We start from the raw sequence: 20,189 nt of genomic DNA on the forward strand, positions 1-20,189 counted from the left end.
GGCACTGAAGCTCACGCATCTTAGTGTTTACTAGTTACTACTAGTGACTTCTAGTATTTGTGTATAATTCCTTAAAAATTAACAAATTTATTTGAGCATCCGATAAAGTGAGCTGTAGCTTACGAAAGCTTATGCTCAAATAAATGTGTTAGTCTCTAAGGTGCCACAAGTACTCCTTTTTCTTTTTTGTGAATACAGACTAACACGGCTACTACTCTGAAACCACTTAAAAATTGTCATTTTTTAGCCGTTTTCCATTATGTGCTGTAATGAAATGGGATTCTTCTTCATTTAACTGTTTCTCATTAGATCCTACCCATATTTTATTATCTTCCATCCTCTCTTCTTTACTAGGACATAGAGAATCTCCATTAATAGATCCTCCTCCAAGGGATGTTTCTGTCTGAACCATGTGCTGCTCCACACCTGTCGCCTTTCCCCCAGCCCTTTTTTTAAAAAACTGCTCAACGATCTTTTTCATTTTCAGTGCCAGCAATCTGGTTCCATTTTGGTTAAGATGGAGTCCATCCTTCCTTTCCCAAAAGGTTTCCCAGTTCCCCAGTAGGAGTGCTCTACCATGTCCCAGAAAGTCTTGTCTGTACCTCTGTCTCCCTTAGCTCCTCCAATTCAGCCACTCTGGTCTCCAAAGTATACAGTCTCTGAGGGCCAGGAGCTCCTTGCATTGAATGCACACATATTCCACCCACAAGGCAGGTAATTGTACATGCTGCATTCAGTGCAATAAACTGGGTAGCCCCCACTCTGTTGCTGGAATCCTGCCTGCATTCTCTTTTTACTCCTGCAGCTCTTTCTTTTATTGTTGTTTTGTTTTTATCAAGGGGTATTTGTTGCCTTACATTTGAAGAATGATAATTAAATGTATCTCGCCCCCTCCTCCTCTCTAAATTCCCTTGCAAACTCTGTTGTTAGCTGCTCCTGCTCACTAGTTCCTCTGGTCACTTAGGAGTGAGCTTTTTTTTAAACCTGTGTTGTCCCTGAGTAGCTCCGCCCCCTGGTTAAGGGTTAATGGGTGCTAGACAATGGAGGTAGATGCCCAACTCTCATTGAATTTCAGTAGGAGGTAGGGGCCAGAATTGTAAGTATTTAGGTGCCCACAGATGCAGATAAATGCCTAGTGGGATTTTTAAAAACACACAGGTGCCTAACTCTTATTGAAATTTAATGGACATTTGGCATTTAGGGGCATCTGAAAATCCCACTAGGCCAGTGGTCCCCAAACTTTTCACAGTAGCACCCCCTCCTTCATGCTATCTGTGCCCCACCCCTGGAGTCAGGGCCAGGAGGGGGCTGTGGCTCCAGGGCATGGCACAGAGAGAGGTAAGGGGGATGAGGCTGGGGCCACAGCTGGTGGTGGGTCTGCAGCCAGAAGTGGAGCTGTGGCCGAGACGGAGGGCTGGACTAGTGTAGGGCCAGGTCCAGGAGCGAAGGTGGGGCTGGGGCTGGGGCTGGGATCGGGGCCACAGTCGGGGACAAGGCTGGGGTTGGGAGACGAGCTTCATCCAGGAGTTGGGGTCGCGGCAGAGCTGTGGGTGGGGTGGGGCTGACCCGTGCCCTCTCCCCGCCCCCCCAAGCATTCCTTCATGCCGTCTTAGGGGGGCACCCCCCACAATTTGGGGACCACTGCACTAGGCAGCTGTCTACATTTGTAGACACCTAAAAACTTTAACAATCTGGTTCTAGGAGCCTAACTGTCCTTTTTTTTTTTTTTTTTTTGGAAAAAAAATCACCTCCTTCGCTTTTAAAATGTAATTTTATAATAATGCTATTGAATTCTCATTCTTTTGTCTTTCCTTGAAATATCTTGGGGCATTGTCAAGAGGTAACATAATTCAGTAATTTCCCAACGTTTGAACGTTTGACTTTATATGAAGTTTTGCTGTAGGTAATACATATGTAAAGTACGTGATTCAGATCAGACCACCACATTACAATATGTAAAGCAACAAAATAATCATTTGACCATCAGCATAACTTTTTGTTTTGATCTATGTCTTCCCATTTTGTTGATTTCAAATACTTTAATATCCTGCTGAAACATGGGCCACTTAATCTTCAACTTGCAGAAAGTGGTGAGATGGCTGCAAGAAATAAAATATATAGCAGATTCATCTGATGTATATCAACGCAATGCAGGGGTCAGAATAAGGACTTTGGACTGTCACCATATTAGGTAAAATGTGTTTCCACCAGGTTGATACATAACTTTGATAGTAAAATGTTCGCTGACCTAAACGCTTTCTTACTTGCTGCTGATGTGGCTATTTGTCTTAGATATCAAAAGGGCAGACCACTAGGCTGAGCACATATTCCTCCAGTCACATAGGACATGCACAGAATAAGTCAAGGCATGGGCGGAAATACCCAAAAGATCAGAATGGAATCCAGTGGTTAGTCTAATGCTAATGCTGCATACCCAGCTGTTCCAAAAATCAGACCTTGCTGTATAGTATGTTATGTATTATGTCGAAAATTATTGTTCTAGAAAAGTACAATAGTACTTGGTGAAAAGTAGGACTTTTTTTTTAAATTTTTTTTTAAACTACTCTGTAGCTGATCGTTGATATTTCAGTTGAATCACCACAGGCTATGCCTTTTGCTTACAAAATGTAAGGGGTATTTTTGGAACTTCTGTTTTTGTGTTCAATTATCTCATAAAGATGGGTACTAATCTAGCGCTAGTAGGATAATTGTTTAAGGGCATGTGAATATACCTAATCTTATCTGTGTGTGTCTGTGTGCGTGTGTGTGTCTTTCTGTCTAATATACACATACAGTTGAATATAAGACTGAGAATAATCATAGGAAAATACTCCATCACCTTAAGATAGAATGGGAGCCTTTGTGAGTGCTACAATGGTATCAATAAAAGCAAATGTACTTTAAATCTTGGACTATACAGATTTTCTGTTATATTGGGAAATGTATTTATAGATACATTGCAGGTGTTTTGTTATGTCCCCTCCTTCCCCACCCCACCATCTAATATATATATATAAAATGTCCCTGTTTTTCCCTGCCAATCATCTAATCATTTAGTCCCTGTTTTTTTTCTTGTGCGGCTAAACTGGCTTCCTCATTTTTGCAGTTCATCAATACAAAACTGATTTGAAGCTGAGCTGTATAATAAGCCTTTCAGCAGCCAGGCTTGACACTTGCCTTGTAATTAAGGCCTTGATGGTGTGTTGATGGCAAATGAAAGAAAATGGCTTTGTTCTCAATTCCAGAGGCTTGATTGCTGGTTCTCGTTCTCACCTGAATTCGACCCATTCTGCATTGTGCACATGATTGCTGGAGTGTGAGTAATTGCAGCACTGGCAGATGACATTTTCATGAAGCACACTCTGTACTGCTCCAGAGGGAATTTACAGAATTTATAGCTGGGGAAGCTCATCAAACATGGATTTAGGAAATGCCTATGTGAAAAGTGGGAGCCTACAACCAAATATCAGAGCTTTTCTTTTGACATTTGCTTTTACATAAAGGACTGCAGCCTGCAACCTGTTTTACCTTATGGTAGCAATCTTTTCTGAACAAAATTTTGTGATTAAGAAGAGTTATTTAAGTTAATTAAGGCTAATTTTTTGTCATATGTTTTTTCTTGATTTTTCTGTTTCAACTGGGTATCAGCAAAATAAAGGAGGAAATTTGCTTTTCATTTCCTATAATGTCTTTTCAGATTTACTCTTTAAAGATCTGCTGCTATTTTCATGAAACCTAGTGATGCAGTGATGGCTTTGCTTTTTTTAACTAATTTATTTTCTCAACCTTTCTGCAATGTTTCATTTTGTAGAATGTATCACGTTATTTCTATTTAAAACAAAAAAGTAAAACTTTTTTTAAAAAACCCACGTTAAGACTTGTATATAATAGAATTGAAATATATTTTAGAGATTATAATACAGAACTCCTTAAGGAAGCAGAACAGAAAATACTTAAATATCTTATCAAGAAGTACTGAGCTCTTAGCTCTCCATTGAAAGCGATGTCAAAAGTTGTGGTAAATATGAATTTCATATTAGGGATTTATATTGTATGTAATACATGTCATCAACCCACCCCTTCTGCCTCTTCCTTCCCATCTGCTAGTCTTTCTATGTATCTAACATTCTTCACCTTGGTACCTGAGCCCCTGGTTCTCCTCATCACTCATTGGACACAATAGCCCTTGGAGAACTACCTGTAGACTGTTGTTTCTGCTCATCCAACTGTTGTGAACGATGCAAATGCAACATTTACATAATCCTACTGATCTTTTTCAATCACAATCTATTTAGACTCTGTCTTCCACTTTGCACTTGAAGATCCGTAGCCACTGTGACTCAGACATATTTTTATACAGCTGTCTGGCAAACGAAAAGTCTCTGCACTTAGCTGCTAATATTCTCTGAAGCTTCTTAATCATGGAAAATAAGGAGCATTTCCTTCTTAGTGTTTTGTATTATTGAGATATCCTGTGCTGTTGCATGATTAAATTTTTCTGTTGGGGTTATTGATTAGCAACTGGAAAATTTTAAGCAACAGCATCCTTTGGGCTTCTGGAATAAATATTCTTTGCTTCAAAGATAGTGCTGAATATTTTAAATTCAGACCAAAATCAGAGATCCTATTTAACATTGTTAAAATTTGTTTGGGGTGGGGGGCTGACTTTGCTTCATTTCAGTCTTAGATCTGTATATCACTTTCAATAATCAGCAACCAGAAGAAAATCAATCTAAACTACTGATAATGGTGCTAATTTATAGTCTGCAGGTAATCTGGCAGCAAAAGGGGAGACTTTAAAAGCATTTTACCTGAGTTTATGGGTGCTGTCCTGCTCCCAATCCAATCAAATGGGAATTTTGCCAATTGCTATTGACTTCAATGGGAGCAGTATGGAGGCTATTATAAGTATCTCTCATTATTAGTTGTTCATCATAAAGATCCCATTTCACTTTGATTCAAGATTCTGGCCACCATTGTTAAGACCCTTAATGCTTTGGGGCCTGGTTACATCACAGGCTACCTATTCTTTAAGGATTCTGAATCAGTTATGTTCTTCTGGGACAGTGCAATGTAAAACTCTCCAGAGTTGGAGATAAAGGGTGAGCTTCTTTGCTGTGCTTCTTAGAGCTTTAAGTTCAGGGAAGTGGGGCCAAAATGTCTTTGTCATCTCTGTGCCCTCCTGATCCAAGGGTGGAGACTAAGTGTAACTCAGTGTAACTAAGCCCTGAGGGCCTGCAGAACTCATGGCAGCCTCACTGGACTGCTGTGTGAGCTGTAGCACTACCCTGAAGGTTGCAGTAATGCAGACCTTCCCTCAGCATGCCCTGTGAGCCAGGCCTTAAGTGGAGGTTCTTGCAAGGCAGCCTTACTGCTGTCTACCATAGTCCTGAGCAAGAGGAATCCTCCCCTAGCTGGAACTGAGGCTTTTAAAGCTCTTTAAGCAGTGTAAAGAGATGAAGATCTCACCAAGTCAAGGGTTTCCATGTGTAGAACAATGCTACTAAAGGAAATGAGATCCAGAACATTTTCAGAAAACCCTAACATAGACTATTTCTGCATTTAATTTAGTTACATGTTGTTTGCCTGTTAGCACTGGGAACTTTAACATAGTGTATACACATGTAAAATACTCTTATACTATATTACATTTTTAAAGTGCATTCCCTCCCATCAGAATTAACTGTGGTATGGCAGTTTCTCTTGGTCAAGGACTGCAGTAACTTATAACCAGAAAAAGTGAGTGACAACCATTGAGGTGGTGGGATAATATGCTAGGTATCTAGGGATCTCTACCACTAACATATCCCTTTTTTTCCATCTGATGTTCTGGCAGCAGTAAAACACTGAGTGGATTTCAACAGGGTAGCCTATTGAAAACAAAACAAAACACTATTGTCCTATGAAGCTGGATTGCACATTGCAAAATGGTTGATATTAACTTTCTCTATGCACATATAAATATAAAAAAGCACCATTGATGTTTAGACCTTAACAATGTGAATCAAATATATCAGATGCATAACAGTGCACAGATAGCATAGTGGTGTGTGCTTTAAAAATATGGACAATAATAAGTCCTATATTGGCCCCATCCAAATTCATGGGACTGAAAGATGTGTCATGGACTGTGAAATCTGATCTCCCCTGTGAAATGTGGCTGTTGTAAAGGAGACCAGATTTCAGAGAGTTGGGTGGTTGGGAACCCAGCTCAGAAGGCAACGTCGCTGCCAGCAGCAGCATAGGAGTGAGGGTAGCTTTGTATGGGGGGGTCATCAATTTGGGGGAGGGCAGGCTGGCCTTACAGGTGGGCAACTAGTCAGGAGTTGCTGTGGTCACCCCCTCCACATGCAGCCAGTCCCAATGCCTCTTTAACTACCAAGCACTGGGTCTGGAAATGGGGAGGGGCTGAGAGGAGGGTGCTGCCCCAGCCAGGGACTCCTACTGTGCACCAGGTTCCAGCTGTTAGTCCTGGGTGGGCTGGAGTGGGACAGGACTTCCTCTTCTCCTGCACGGGCTGCTCCCGAGGCCAGGTTAGAACCTTCCTGACTGCAGGAAGCTCCATGGTTGCTGGTTGGGAGCCCAGCTCTGAATGCAGTGTGAACACAGATCTCATGTAGATCCCTGCTATACTTGAATGGGTTGTTTGCCTCCTTTCAATGTAGATAAGTAACTCGGCTATAGTGGTCACTTGGATTGTTTATTGTAGTAATTTTCATTTGCTTAATATTTATTGTGAGGAAAGGTGAAATAATTGTAACCATTTCCAATAAGATAGGTAATTAAAAAGAACCAATAGGTTTAATATTAATATGCACGGGGTATTTGTGATTACAAGTAGACTTTAGAAGAGAACAGCTTATGTACATTAACGGATACCAAAATCCAAACTCTTTGATTACTCAGCCACTGCCTGAATCAAAACACAGTGGCCAATCCTACTCTTGCTGGCATCAGTGATTGCCAGTCACTTCAGCAGACACAGGATCAAGCCCAGAGATTTCACTTCTGGAAACAAACGTAAGGATACTTTACATAAGAAGTGACAAGGAGTCAGCTGCCTTATTGTTCAATCAGAATGTAATGGTCTGAATCCATTTTCAAAACAGAGTATTTGTTTTAAGAAACAGTAACTTTCACTGCATTGCTTGGGTCCTACCCACCCACAAAAGCAATACACTTATAGCTGTCGATGAGTATAAACGCTGGTGAGTCTTTACATTGCAGCTTATCTACATTTTACCATCAATAAATAGTGCTACTGCCAATCCTATTTTGAGGCAAATCTAGGCCTCAGCCTCACACAGCACAACACAGAAAAAGGACAATTAAAATAGGTAATTTGAAATGGGAGGAATTAACACATGAAATGCCCTTGTATGTTGAGAAATGTGACATCCAGTGCTGACATTTAGTGCCCTCTGAAATTCTGAGACTGAACATTAAAGGCAGACAGTGCATCAGCATCCTTGCACATGCTGAATGGCGTGTTTTCCTGATGTCACGCGTAGCTTAGGTATGATTAATGGTTCAAAGAATCAGTCACTGCCAAACAAGCATTTAAAATTAATGAGGAAACAATGTAACTGGCACTGAAGGGAGTTTTGGGGAAGGTTGCATGTATTTCTCAAAGTAGGAGCACAATCTTGCCTTTCTGAACCTGAGGCACACTGGCAACATGGCTCAGGGGATTGCTCTGAACCACTACTTGCTCCTGCTCCAAATGAGCAGCAAACCCTGCCATTAGCACTAGCACCGAATGCCAAAGGTAGCATGCCTGAAGGACAATCAGGCGTCTGGCATTATCCCGAAGTGGGCTGACCACAGTACCTGTGGAGTGTTGCCAGGTAGGCTCCCACCTGGCATTCAAAGAAGCACAAAGTCCATATTCTGCTCTGCTCTTGCATGAGTGCACTGGGAGCAGTGGAGAGACAGGTTCACTCTGTATGTATCCCACCCACACAAAACAAGACAAAATTTTGCCCTGTATCTTGAAATCTAATATCCTGCGACACAGCTTTTTATGCCAGGAGAAATGCTTTTAAAGGTAAAAGCTCTTGGTTTTAGAAGTGTTTTAAAAGTTAAAAAAAATCATTCTGAGGTTCAGATTCACGTCTTCAGTGCAGCATTGCGCAAACAGCCAAAGCAGAAGAAAACAAGCCAGAGTACTCAAAGGGAGATACCAATGATTCTCCTTTCTGGACAGATACAGCTGTCTTCTGTGTCAGTCTAGATAGTACAATGATGGAATCTTCAGAAAATGCTGATAGACCGATAGAAATTCACACAAAAACACACCCATAAACTATTTACCAGAGTGTTAGGACATACATCATTCTATAGTTCTACATTGACAATTTTAGCTCAGATATTTTATTGGGAGTGCATGTGGCCAATGGACATGGATTGCTGATGCCACTAAAAGGTGCCAGATTTTGGTTATAGCAATTTATACTCTGTGTGTACTGTACAACCTAGGAACTAAATTCTGTCCTTGGATAAAAATGCAGGGCTCCTTCTTACTTCCATGTGCCCTTGTATGTTGATCCAAGGCAGAGTGTTACCTTTATAACTACAGATAGATTTTATAGATGATCTACTGGAACTCCCACAATGAGTTATTTAACAGCCATGTACTTTTTAAAGCTAAATTAACAACTCAACTACAGTACCATGAAATGAATGGCATACCACCAAAAACAACAGACTTTCCAAAGTATTAGTGTTATCACAATACTAACATAACAGAAAACATGGTTTCTGCTCCAAGAAACTTACACTCTGCCACAGACAATAGACCAAGTAAGTAGACCAAATATTTATTACCAGGGCCCTACCAAACTCACAGTCCATTCTGGTCAATTTCATGGTCATAGGATTTTAAAAACCATAAATTTCATATTAAAAACATATTCCTGTTTATTGTTTTGTTTCCTTCCTTCCTTCCTTCCTTCTCTTGATGAGTAATGAGCACCTGCAGTTCCTATTGACTTCAGTGGGAATTGCTGCTCATCAGCATTAATCAGGATGTGGCCCTTTCATGGGAGGTTTTCAAGGCACATTGAGCCCTGGGGCTTGTGCCACTACTTTAAAAAAAATATCTCTTGCTTGTAACAATAGATATTAAGTCCAGGTGTTTTCACTGTTCTTAGGTTATCACATCTCAGAGGCCAAGTCACTTAGTCTATCCTTAAACATGCCTTTTTTTAGGAGCTAGGCTGTACAGATGGTAACTGCACTATAGGACACATTCTACCCTTACTTTTACACGAGCAACCTCTGTTTCTGCCTCTGCAGAACTAATTTAAATTGTGTTTAGGTCACTGAAATGAGTGTTCGGTTCAGGATCAGAGAGCATTAAAAATGTATGTGCCACGTTTTCAAAATTGCCGTGCACAATTGTCCACCTACACTTGTATGAGTATTCACCAAACTGGTATCTAGGTGGGTACTCAAATAATTATTTCCACATGCAAATACTTGATCTGCACACATAGTTAAGTAACTGCACATGCAAACATAGATAGGCATTTAGAGATAAGGCTTGAAAATGTGTGGCCAAGAACACAAAAGTCAGTGTTATGAGCTCCTTAGCTTCATGAGAACTAAATTTAACTGTGGTTTGATTTTCAAAGATGTTAGTGCCTGAAGCTCCCAGTGATTTCAACTGTAGTCATGAGAGCTTAGTGCCTTTGAAAATTAGGCCAAATTTTTAAGAAAAAGGGGAAAAAGTGGTTTTGTTTTTAAATGCAAGCAGTGAATTCTGTTTTATTGATCAGGTGAATAATTATTTATATTTATAATGGAAAGAAAAACCCTCTTTTGGATCAGTTTTTGCTTATGAGGGAAAGAAAGAAAGAAAGTGAATATTCGTATGTTTAAATTCTGCTGCAGAAGTCAAAGTTTAGCTGTCTGCTTTCTGCTTGACTTATCAGTAGTAATGAATAATGGATGGCATAGGGGGTTGCCTTTACACTGCTATGGTTACAGTCGCTAGCCTTGGTGCTGAAGTAGAAGCTTGACAAAAAGGGAAATTAATTCACAGCATAAACTCTGTAATGCCTGATCAAAAGTTGGAAATGACAAATATGCTTTTCCTATATAAACAAAAATAGAAAAGTAGACAATACAAGCCAGTTCACTGAGTTTCAATACTGCATTTATTGTATAAATATAATTTTTACCGTGAGTTGAGTATATAATTGGAGTCATATGGCATGGTATTGTCATTCTCAGCATAGCACCACATCAGTTTAAAAAAAAAGCCATATTAGGCTGAAACCTGCATACTTTGCTCTGCCTTTACTTAGAGAAGACTCTCACTAAGGTCAATGTGTAAAGGCTGAATCAGGTCGTCATCAAGGCATTGTTATGTGTAAGAGATTTTAAACCTCTTTTTTCTTAATGCAGTAAACAAAAATGTTGAAATGAAGGATATTTTTAACAAAATATAGCTAAATTCTAGGGTTAATTTTTTACCCCAAAATGATGTTTTAAAAATATCCTGCGAGTCAAGACTTTAGGGAGCTCATAAATAGTCCTTGCTCTCATGAGTAATGCCGAATATTCAATTGAGCTACTTATCTGACTGACTGTTTGTGGGATCAGGCCTTTAAAATGTAATTGCACTTATGAAGTAAATGCTGACTCTTTTGTGAATAGGCCTTTCCCCTGAGTGAAATGGCAGAATCTTTCCATTTATATTAATTCATCATTTTTAAAGCACTATGAGTCTTCTGTTTGTTGTTATTTTTGCATCCCTCCCCCCATAGGGAAATACCAATGCTTGTTTTTACTACATTTTATATGCAAACTGTTTTGTTTATGAAAGAGTATTTTATCTTAGTTTAAGTCCCAGCTTCTAAGTGCTTCGAATGTTACCTTGACTGAGAAGGAATATATAAGAAGTACAGTATCTTTTAGAGGATTTATGGTAATGTTGCTGAATTTAGCTGATCATAAACAGCATGGTGAGCCCCTTAGGGTCTCTTCATTTTCCTGACACACTCCACTGCTGCCCCATTAACACTTTGTCTGTTATTGCCATATACTCAGTTTAATGAGTATCTTTGAATTTGGAGCCGACACAAGAAACAATAGCTGAAACAACTGAATCACCTACTGTAGCTTTCAATACAGTTTCTAATTCCTTCTTTTAGCTTAGCCTTTGTTTTTTAAGCAAAATGAGTAAGTTTTTAATCTTCAGCAATATTTCATTATATCATGAGTTTTCCTTTAATTACAGGAGACAGTAATGCCAAACAATGAGTAATAGCTTCAAACATGACACTGTATCTGCATTATAGGTGAACACATACTGAACATATGCTAGAGAAGGCATTTTCTTACCTTAAAATTAGTCCTATTAACACTAAATCTTTAATTTGAAAAAAGATTACTAGAGTTTTATATTGTCAAAACAGAATATTATAATACTACTAAGAAAACTTTAAGAACAACAGAGTTTGATTCTGATTTCTGATATCAGTGTGAATCCAAGTAACTTGTGTAAAGGTAGAATCTAGCTTATAACATTATTATTAGATTTGATTTATAAAACTGAATTTATCACACTGTTCTAAGCACAACACATGTAAAATTAACAGTAAAACAAACCATTAACACTGTCAGATAAAGGACTCTCCAAGATTTAAAGCCTGAAATGTAGTATGGGATTTAAATCCAACATTTAAATTTTGTACTGGTTACTAACTGGTCAGCTAAAGCAGTAAAATATTACAAAAGTTACCTTTATATACTTAATTTTACCAGATGGTCATTACGGGGCACAATAAAAGGCTTGAATAATTGAATAAATATTTAGACCATTTTATTCCAGTAAATTGTCTGCAGAAATCAGTAATTTATATTAAAATTGTATTCTAATGTGTATTTATTATAAACGTTAGTTTAAAAGATAAAAAACACGAGAGTATCTGTTGTTTTTTTTTAAGTTTGCTGCCTTTTAGCTGAGTTTTCTTTTTTTCTTTTAGAAAATGAATCTGGAGGAAAATTGGTGAATCCAATCCAGTGGAACTACAAGCACCCTGACGGGCTGAGAGAGCAGAGTCTGGACCAAAGAGCAATTACCCCACCAAACGATTTCAGGTACAATTGACCTAAATATACCACTCTCTTGAGATTAGTGACAAGAGTTCATTTCCTGTAGTGCTTTTCCCATTTGCTACTCCTGGTAACCACCGTGATCTTATCTGCCTAGTGCTTCATGACTGCAGGGATGCAGTTAAGAGTTCTGTTGTACATTCTCTTTAAACAGACAATTCATGCTAAAAAGAGCCATTTGCAGTTAAATTAGGTGATGCATATATTGTTCTTGCTGCTGAAGTTATATAGAGCAGGAAGGAGTGCCTGAATCCTTGCGGACCTGACTGCAATAGAATTCTTTGATCTGTCAAATCAAAAAAGTGGTGCTAGTTATCCTAAAACAGATACAGATTTAAAAAAAAATAGAACTGAGGATTCAACTTGCAGCGGTGAATTGTTTGTAGTGTTTGCTAATTGTGTTCTTTTTATATTTATCAAAAGCGACCTTCTTTAATGTCATTTCATTTAGAGCTTTCACACAGTCCATGCAGTTTTCCCATGGAAGCAAAAAGTCAATCCACTCTTCTAGCTTAGTTTATGAATGTACATGGACGCAACTGAACTGAAGTTAGACCCTGGTAATGTTACAGTATATTGCAATATTGGCACTTTTTAGGAGTCAATTTTTAAAAACAGTACCTCTGGACTTGGGCAAGATGCCAAATAAATCATCATTCCCCTGATAGGAATATTGAGAAATATTTGACAATCTCTTTGGAGTTCATTGGGAAAAAGAAAGTCCTAATTATTTTGTCTACAACCTACCCCATTTGTCTTTGTTATTAGTGAAATCCCTAGAGTATATGGAAATTTGAGAGGTTAGTGTCAACTTCCATGCACTTCAGTTTTTTGAGAGCTGTCTGTTTACAAAGTTTTATAGTAGGTCACAATTGTTCTAATTATTTTCTTGTATATTGGTTATGTTTTCTAAGAGAACACCACAAAACTCTTATGGTTTGTATGGAGAAAATACTCTGTTAATAGTGCTTTTCCCAGAGCTGTAAAAGGACCTCCTCCCCCTGATGTGTGTTAGAGGACTCGCAGTTCACTTGGAAACAAGTGTAAAGTTTATGCTTATAAATTCAGTTGGTTTTGTCTGATGCCAATGGACAACCCTTGTGAACATAGGGAAATACTGCTCTAACAATTGGGCTTAAAGTTATGAGGGGGTAACCACCTCCTCCTCCAATCTTTTTGTGAGGGTTTAGACTTGGTCTGAGCACACCTACTGGATTGGGCCCCAAAGGGAAGACAGGCGCCGGGAACGCTTACTTCATGAATCCTACTGGGGCTGAGGCATGCACTAGGTGTTAAGCTATTAAGCAAAATTAGGACTGAGGTGTCTGGGCATGTGGCCAGCTGATGAAATTTAGAAAGCTAGGGACTTTAGGCACCTCCAGGGTTAGGTGGCAGCTGAGTGGGATTAGGTACTTAAAGTGGCAGTTAAGAGCCTACATCCCTCTTCTGAATCCCACTCTGAGAGACTTACCCAAGGTGAATATAGTAGGTGAATAGCAGAACTAGGGATAGAATCCATGTTTCCCAACCTACATTGTGGTACCTTACCCTCTAGAACAAACTTAAACAGGGTTTATATTTATAGGACAGTCCTATTAATTAGTTTAATGTTTTTGAATAAATAAGCAAAGTAGCTGCCCCTCTGTACTGTGCTCTAGCTAGGCTTCAGTTGAAGTATGATCAGTTTTGTATACCACGTTTTAAAAAGATACATGACTGCAATGGAGGGAGTTAGAGGAAGGCAACCAACTACCAATAAATAAAATTTGGAATATAAAAACTTTAGGGAAAGGTTAGGAGAACAGGATTATTTCAGTCTAGCAAAAAGACAAATGAAATCAAAATAGATCATTATTTCTATTAATCAGTTAGGAAAGAACAAGTGGTAATGGGATTAAGTTACAGCAAGCAAAATTTAGATTAAATATTGGGGAAAATGTACCTGGTAAATTCTCCTGCCATCTATACTGGTGTACTGGTGATACACAGCATATCAGAGGGGAAAATTTAGCCTTTAGAATGTAACCATAAGAAGAGTCAGGCAGTGACACAGGCTGCCAAAGAGTGACTAAACTAGTCAAGGCATAACTAAACACCCACTTAGTAAGGATGGGTGAGGACAGAAGTGCTCTGTAGATTGCAAGTGGTCTGTGTTGTCCTTCCTGGTGGTCTCCTGAATTAAATATTCTGAGAACCAAGCAGTGGGAGACTCTCTGCATTGGAAAGTTTGGTGGGTTCATGAGGGGATCTCTCTGTTTCAAAGTGATCCACAGAATAAAAGATCTAGAAAACCATTGGTTTAAGGAACGAAGGACTTAATCCTGCCATAACACCAAGAAGACCTGAAGCAGAGCTCTGTGTGGATTGCAAGCTTCTCTCTCTCTCACCAGCAGGTGTTGGTACAATAAAAGACATTACCTTACCCACCTTGTCTCTATAACTCCAAGGGACAGACTAAATGTCTCACAAGCAGTTGCCTCTGGCTCAGATTAGGTTGTATTGAAATATTTACGGGGTTTTTTTCCCCAGAGTGTCCCAAACTTGCTTTCTGCATTTTACAAATGGAGCAGGTTCAGCTTGTCTCTTATTGACTGTTATAATTCTACAAAGGCCCAACCTTGCAAACAACCCCACGAAAATATCAATTATTATATTTTTGCCTGAGTAAGTAGCACTGCAGTAAGACCTGATCTCTGCAGTGCTATGTCAGACGTACATTTTGTCATAAAAATTGTTTGTTAAAAATATTTATGAAGCTTGAATACAAACAATGGATAGATAAATACACAAATGAACAATAGGCTAGAATGGGAAAATAAATCAATTTTCAGCTCCTGCAAACTGTTCTCACACAAGTACTTCTTATAAATGTAGCAGCCCCTTTGAGGAATGCTCACAAAATAACGGAGACCTTATTTTGAAGCTTATATTAGGGCCTATCTTGCAAGATGCTAGGTACCTCCTGAAAGGTGCTAATGTCTATATATCCTTTGAGCACAGGAGGTGCTCAGCTCCTTATGGAATTAGAAAATAAAGTCAAGAGGGCAGGAACTGTAGGCCAGCTACATCCCCTCTGTACTGCCAGAGTGCTACAAAGGGGCTGTTAAGCTACTCTAAATGGGCTGCTGAGGATTTCCTAGCTGGTTTAGTTAGCTCTGTGCCACTCCCAGCTAGTATCCAGTGTCCTAGGAAATAAGGGGAAGTCAGTAAGGTGTACCAGGAGTCAGGAGACTAGTCTTCTACTTAAGTGACCTGGGTTTAAGTCCCTGTTATGCCACATGCTTCTCGTGTGACCATAGGCAAGTCACTTAGCCTTTCTATATCTCAGTTCCCCATTTATAAAATGGGGACAAAAGTGTTTCCCTATTGTGTTGTAAATGTGTATATATGCATTAAGTTATGAAGCATTCAGATATTATGGAGGCAGGGGCTGAACTGATTCCTAGCTGCCCTGATGATTGGATGGAACACAAAAGTTTAAGCAGCTGCCTTTGTCCCACCTCTCTAGGGAAATGTACCAAACAAAACTCGGACAGACTCAAGGATCACAGCTTTTGACCATATTTTTATCTGTGAGGCCCCTAATTCATGGAGTGCTATATAAATAAATTAATTAATAAAAAAAACAAAATGGCAAGAGACCATCAATATCATATAGGCTCTTTCAGTCAACTAATTACAAATAGATACAGCCATTGGTACTTGACTGTACATAACTGTGTACATTCTCACTTTGTGGATTCCGTTCCCTTACTTTGAAGTCAATGGGAATATAGTCAGTTTTCAGTAACTTCATATATTCCATTCATAATCCAGTCATCATTACTCTTCACTTCCCTCCTCAGCAGGGATGAATGGTGTATATGCCTCAATCACACCATGCATGTATATGGATAGTGATAGAAAAGTACGGCAGCAGAAATCAAAATATTGCATTGAGTTAGGATAGCCAGATTCTTCCAAATATACTGTTGCTATGACAGGTTCACATTAGCTGTTGGCAGTATGAGATAAGTCTTCTTAATATGACCTTCTAAAAAAAGTGAGAGTTTAGTAATCAAAACATCACACATTTCTAAATTTAGTATTTATATATAACCACTGTAAATTTTAGTAGAGGAAATCATGATATAAAAATTGCATTTCTTTCTCTCTCTAAATTTCATTGGTTGCAAAAATGAGACACCAGGCTCTTTAAATTATAGTTCATAGACACCATCTCTGCTCCCATGGACAGGCATAGCTGTTTAGATCACATGAGCCAGTCAACTGTGATTGATCACGGGCTGCTGCTGCTGTTAGCAGGCTAAGGAGAGCAGTTATGTAGAAGCTAAAAATGTCAGGAAAGGGTCATATATACCAATAAGAATTAGAAAAGAAAATGTTTCTAGTGTTTTCAAGGATGTATAGCTCAGCCTGCTAGAAAATGTAATCTTTAAATCATCCTGAAAATTGTGTAGGATATAAAATTAAATTAAACCCAATATCAAAGGGTATGTTGCCTCACTGCATCTGGAGTTTCAGAGTAGCAGCCGTGTTAGTCTGTATTCGCAAAAAGAAAAGGAGTACTTGTGGCACCTTAGAGACTAACAAATTTATTAGAGCATAAGCTTTCGTGAGCTGTAGCTCACGAAAGCTTATGCTCTATTAAATTTGTTAGTCTCTAAGGTGCCACAAGTACTCCTTTTCTTTTTGCATCTGGAGTAAATATGTGAATTCCCACATATCCAGTTGAGAGCACAGCCCAAGAATATATTTTTAAGAATGCTGATGATGATAGTGCTGATAATTTACACACAACATACTTAGTATATTTTTCAGTGGTTTTTGATTTTAAAAAGAAGAGATTAAAATGATTTAGGTTAGCCAGATCCATACAGTGTCATAATCTGTCCAACTAGCTTTTGCAGCGTGATTAGACAGCATGCATGACACTATCCTCAAAGGACTCTTCTACTTTTATAAACATATGATTTGTATTATACTTATTTTTCAGTGAACAAAAAAGTGCACATTTTAATTGCACTTCAGGTGAACCACCTCATGCTGTATTACTACTGCACCCAGTACACTTATTGCAGTCGCAGCAAATATAACAGGCCTGTTCTAAAACGTAACAAAGTCAAAGGAAAGACTCCCATTGATTTAATGGGCTTTAACAAGGTGTTCAAGGAATGCAGGATCAGTCCATAATATATTGTTGACACACTATAAAATTCATGTTAGTAGAGTACCTATGAAAAGGCATTTTGCATCGAGCCAAAATATAATCAGAAATATATTAGAGCTGTTTTAGGTGAATCCCAGAGGGAGGAATAAGCTTGTTTAAAAAACAAACAAACACACACACACATACACAACAACTTGCTGCCCTACACGGAGCTAAAGACACCAGGAATTTATATTTTCAGTGAACCAAAAATAGAATAAGGAATTGATCTTACAACAGATCTGTTAAAAACCCAGTGGGGGCTGGAATCTTCTTGCAGATCCTCACATTTAGCTGGCACTGGCAGCAAGTTCAATGGCCCTTTCTCTGTTCAAATGAAAATGTGTTATCCAAATTGGCAAAGTCTCCTCAATCAATACCCAACAAAGACATAAAATTGTTTAACAATTCAGGCCTAAAACTTCCTTCCACTTTCACTAGCAGAGGAGATTGGGATGAAGTAGAATTTTGGAAGAGGGTGCAAAGAAGGGAGCTGGGGCTCTGCAGTATCTGCATCGATCCCTGGGATTCCGTGAGGAAGTGCTACACTGTGGTTTGGGGACAGGGACTGAACAAGAGGGGCTGGAGTTTATGCCCAGCATCTCTGAGAAGCATTGTCCCCAGATGACCCCATATGAATTCATGCAGGAGTTGAATGTTGCTTGATATAGCATTAACTCCTGCTGTGGCCCCTCTTGTGGCTGCTAACGAGCAGCCCATTTGAACGCAGTTGGTGGCAGCATGGCTCTAGGAGCCCAGAATGTGGGACAACTCTTACTTTTCAGGGACGCTTTTCCTGAGGAGCTACTGGATCTACCAGACTGGGAGGCCTAACACTCTCCTCCCTGCCCCGTCCCATCCATGCCAAAGTCCCAGAATCCACTGACTTTTAACTAATCACATTACTAGCTTTTATGTACAATATCTCACATGGTCTGCATGTGCCTCCTAAACAATTTCACTACCATAGCTTTGTGGTTTCCTTTCTCAGTCCCAAATCCCTGCAAGTAACTACAAAAATAAAGAAAACGAGAATTAATTTACACTAGTAGAATAATATAACATTGGTTTGCCTTCATCATTATTATTAGCATCAGAGTTTCACTCAGACACCTGAAGGACAGTGCTGTACCAAGTGTGAACAAATGGGTCTCATAAAACAGATATCTGTTGCTATAGTCCTTTGTTTCACTTATCATCTACCAGCTGATACAGTGGGTGACCAGGGGAAGAAGAAGGTTTGTTTACTTGCTAAATTAAATCTAAAACTAACAAGTGAAGGCCTGTATAAAATACTTGAAGATAGAATTAGATTTTTACACACACAGGAAAAAAAAACGGTTTGCGAAACCCCAGAACTCCACAAACCAACCAGCCTTTGTCAGTTTCCTACTTGGGACTCTGAGTAGCACAGGAATGACAGCCGGGAGTAAGCAGGTTGGCAGTGAGGCTAGAAAGTGCCAAAACATGCTGTTTCATGACCCACTGTAAAGATGCCAAAAATAATCTTAAACATACTTTATTAAACAAATACAGAAAACCAGAATTTGTAAATATGGGAGGCACCATTGTCTCAGGTAGAGCAGGAAACTTAAAGCCAGGCCACCTGGGTTCTAATCTCTGCTATGCCACAAAATTATTGTGTTGATGTGGACAAATTGCTTTGGCCAAGATCCATATTTAGGCATCTGAATAAATGGCCTGATTTCCACAAGTACCTAACACTCACAACTCCCATTGATTCCACTTATTTAAATGAGGATTTAGGTACCTAACAGTAGACACCCTAGTTGCTTGCAGATGCTGGCCTTAATTTCTTTGTGCCTCACTTTCCTGATCAGGCAAATAATAAGTATAATACTTATCCACTTTTATTTAAAGTGCTTTGAAATCATTGTATGAAAAGTGCTATTTTATCCTACTGTTAAGGGTAAAGGCAAATTCATAGCTCTGGAGCATGTTTGTTTCTTTGGTCTGAAAGCAATTTGCTATAGATAAAGTGTGATTCAGATGTCTGTGTTAAGCAATTGTATTTAGCTTTAAAGATAGTGATACTGGAAGTGTGCTAAGTGAACTAGAATTTCCAAAATGCACTGCAAAATTATCAGGATCACTGGGGCACGATTGCTACTGTGTGTTTAGTCTGTAAAATAAGATTAGTGAAATAAAATATGTGGCTGAAACGGAAATGTAAAGGCACAGGAATGGGAATAAGAAAACAGGTATGAAGTTTTATTCCCAGTTAAGTATATTATTTAAATTTGAAATCCCTTTGACATGGTGGCTCTTTTGCATGTCTTCTATTGAGTGTGCTATTGTTTGAGATAGCAACTTTTAACTAAGAAGTAAGGGGCTGCAAATATGACAAAGGAGTGATGATTGTTGCAGACTGCAGAAACCCAAAGAAAAGCCAGTGTGAAGGAAAAAAAAATCAGTGTGAAAACATATTGCTATGGCAACCAGTATTTTTTGCTTAAAAGTGAATATGAAAACAAAGCCGATGTATCCCCAGTTTAAAAAGGCAACATACAGTACATGATGCAAACAGATGAGACAACAATTTAACCTTCTGGAGTCTGTGGACATCAGTATACAGTACATACTCCCATGCAGCCACTCAACTGGCACTCTGGAAAATGTCAGTGTTCTTTACATGAATAACAGATGGAAAAGCCTTGTAATATTAGGTCACTCTGCCCATCCCTCCATGAGCAAGATACATACTTTGCTGCCCTTATGCACATTTTTGTATGCGGTGTTGTTGTAGCCATGTAGATCCCAGAATATTAGAGAGTCAAGGTGGGTGAGGTAATATATTTTATTGGACCAACTTTTGTTGATGAGAAAGATGAGGTTT

At 38.9% G+C, this 20,189-nt stretch overlaps 1 protein-coding gene across 19 annotated transcripts in view; it reads left to right on the top strand.

The window, feature by feature from the left end:
• The window catches only part of MYT1L (myelin transcription factor 1 like), a 394,424-nt gene that overhangs the window by 99,733 nt on the left and 274,502 nt on the right, over nucleotides 1-20,189 (top strand). For all 19 annotated transcript variants that reach the window (XM_043510300.1, XM_038397032.2, XM_043510302.1 and 16 more), the window contains exon 2: nucleotides 11,994-12,108. The gene's annotated coding sequence lies outside the window, so the exon portion shown is untranslated. The remainder of the gene's footprint in view (nucleotides 1-11,993; nucleotides 12,109-20,189) is intronic.

The sequence above is a fragment of the Dermochelys coriacea genome, chromosome 3 (genome assembly GCF_009764565.3).
Source record: "Dermochelys coriacea isolate rDerCor1 chromosome 3, rDerCor1.pri.v4, whole genome shotgun sequence".
NCBI classification, from domain to species: Eukaryota; Metazoa; Chordata; order Testudines; family Dermochelyidae; genus Dermochelys; species Dermochelys coriacea.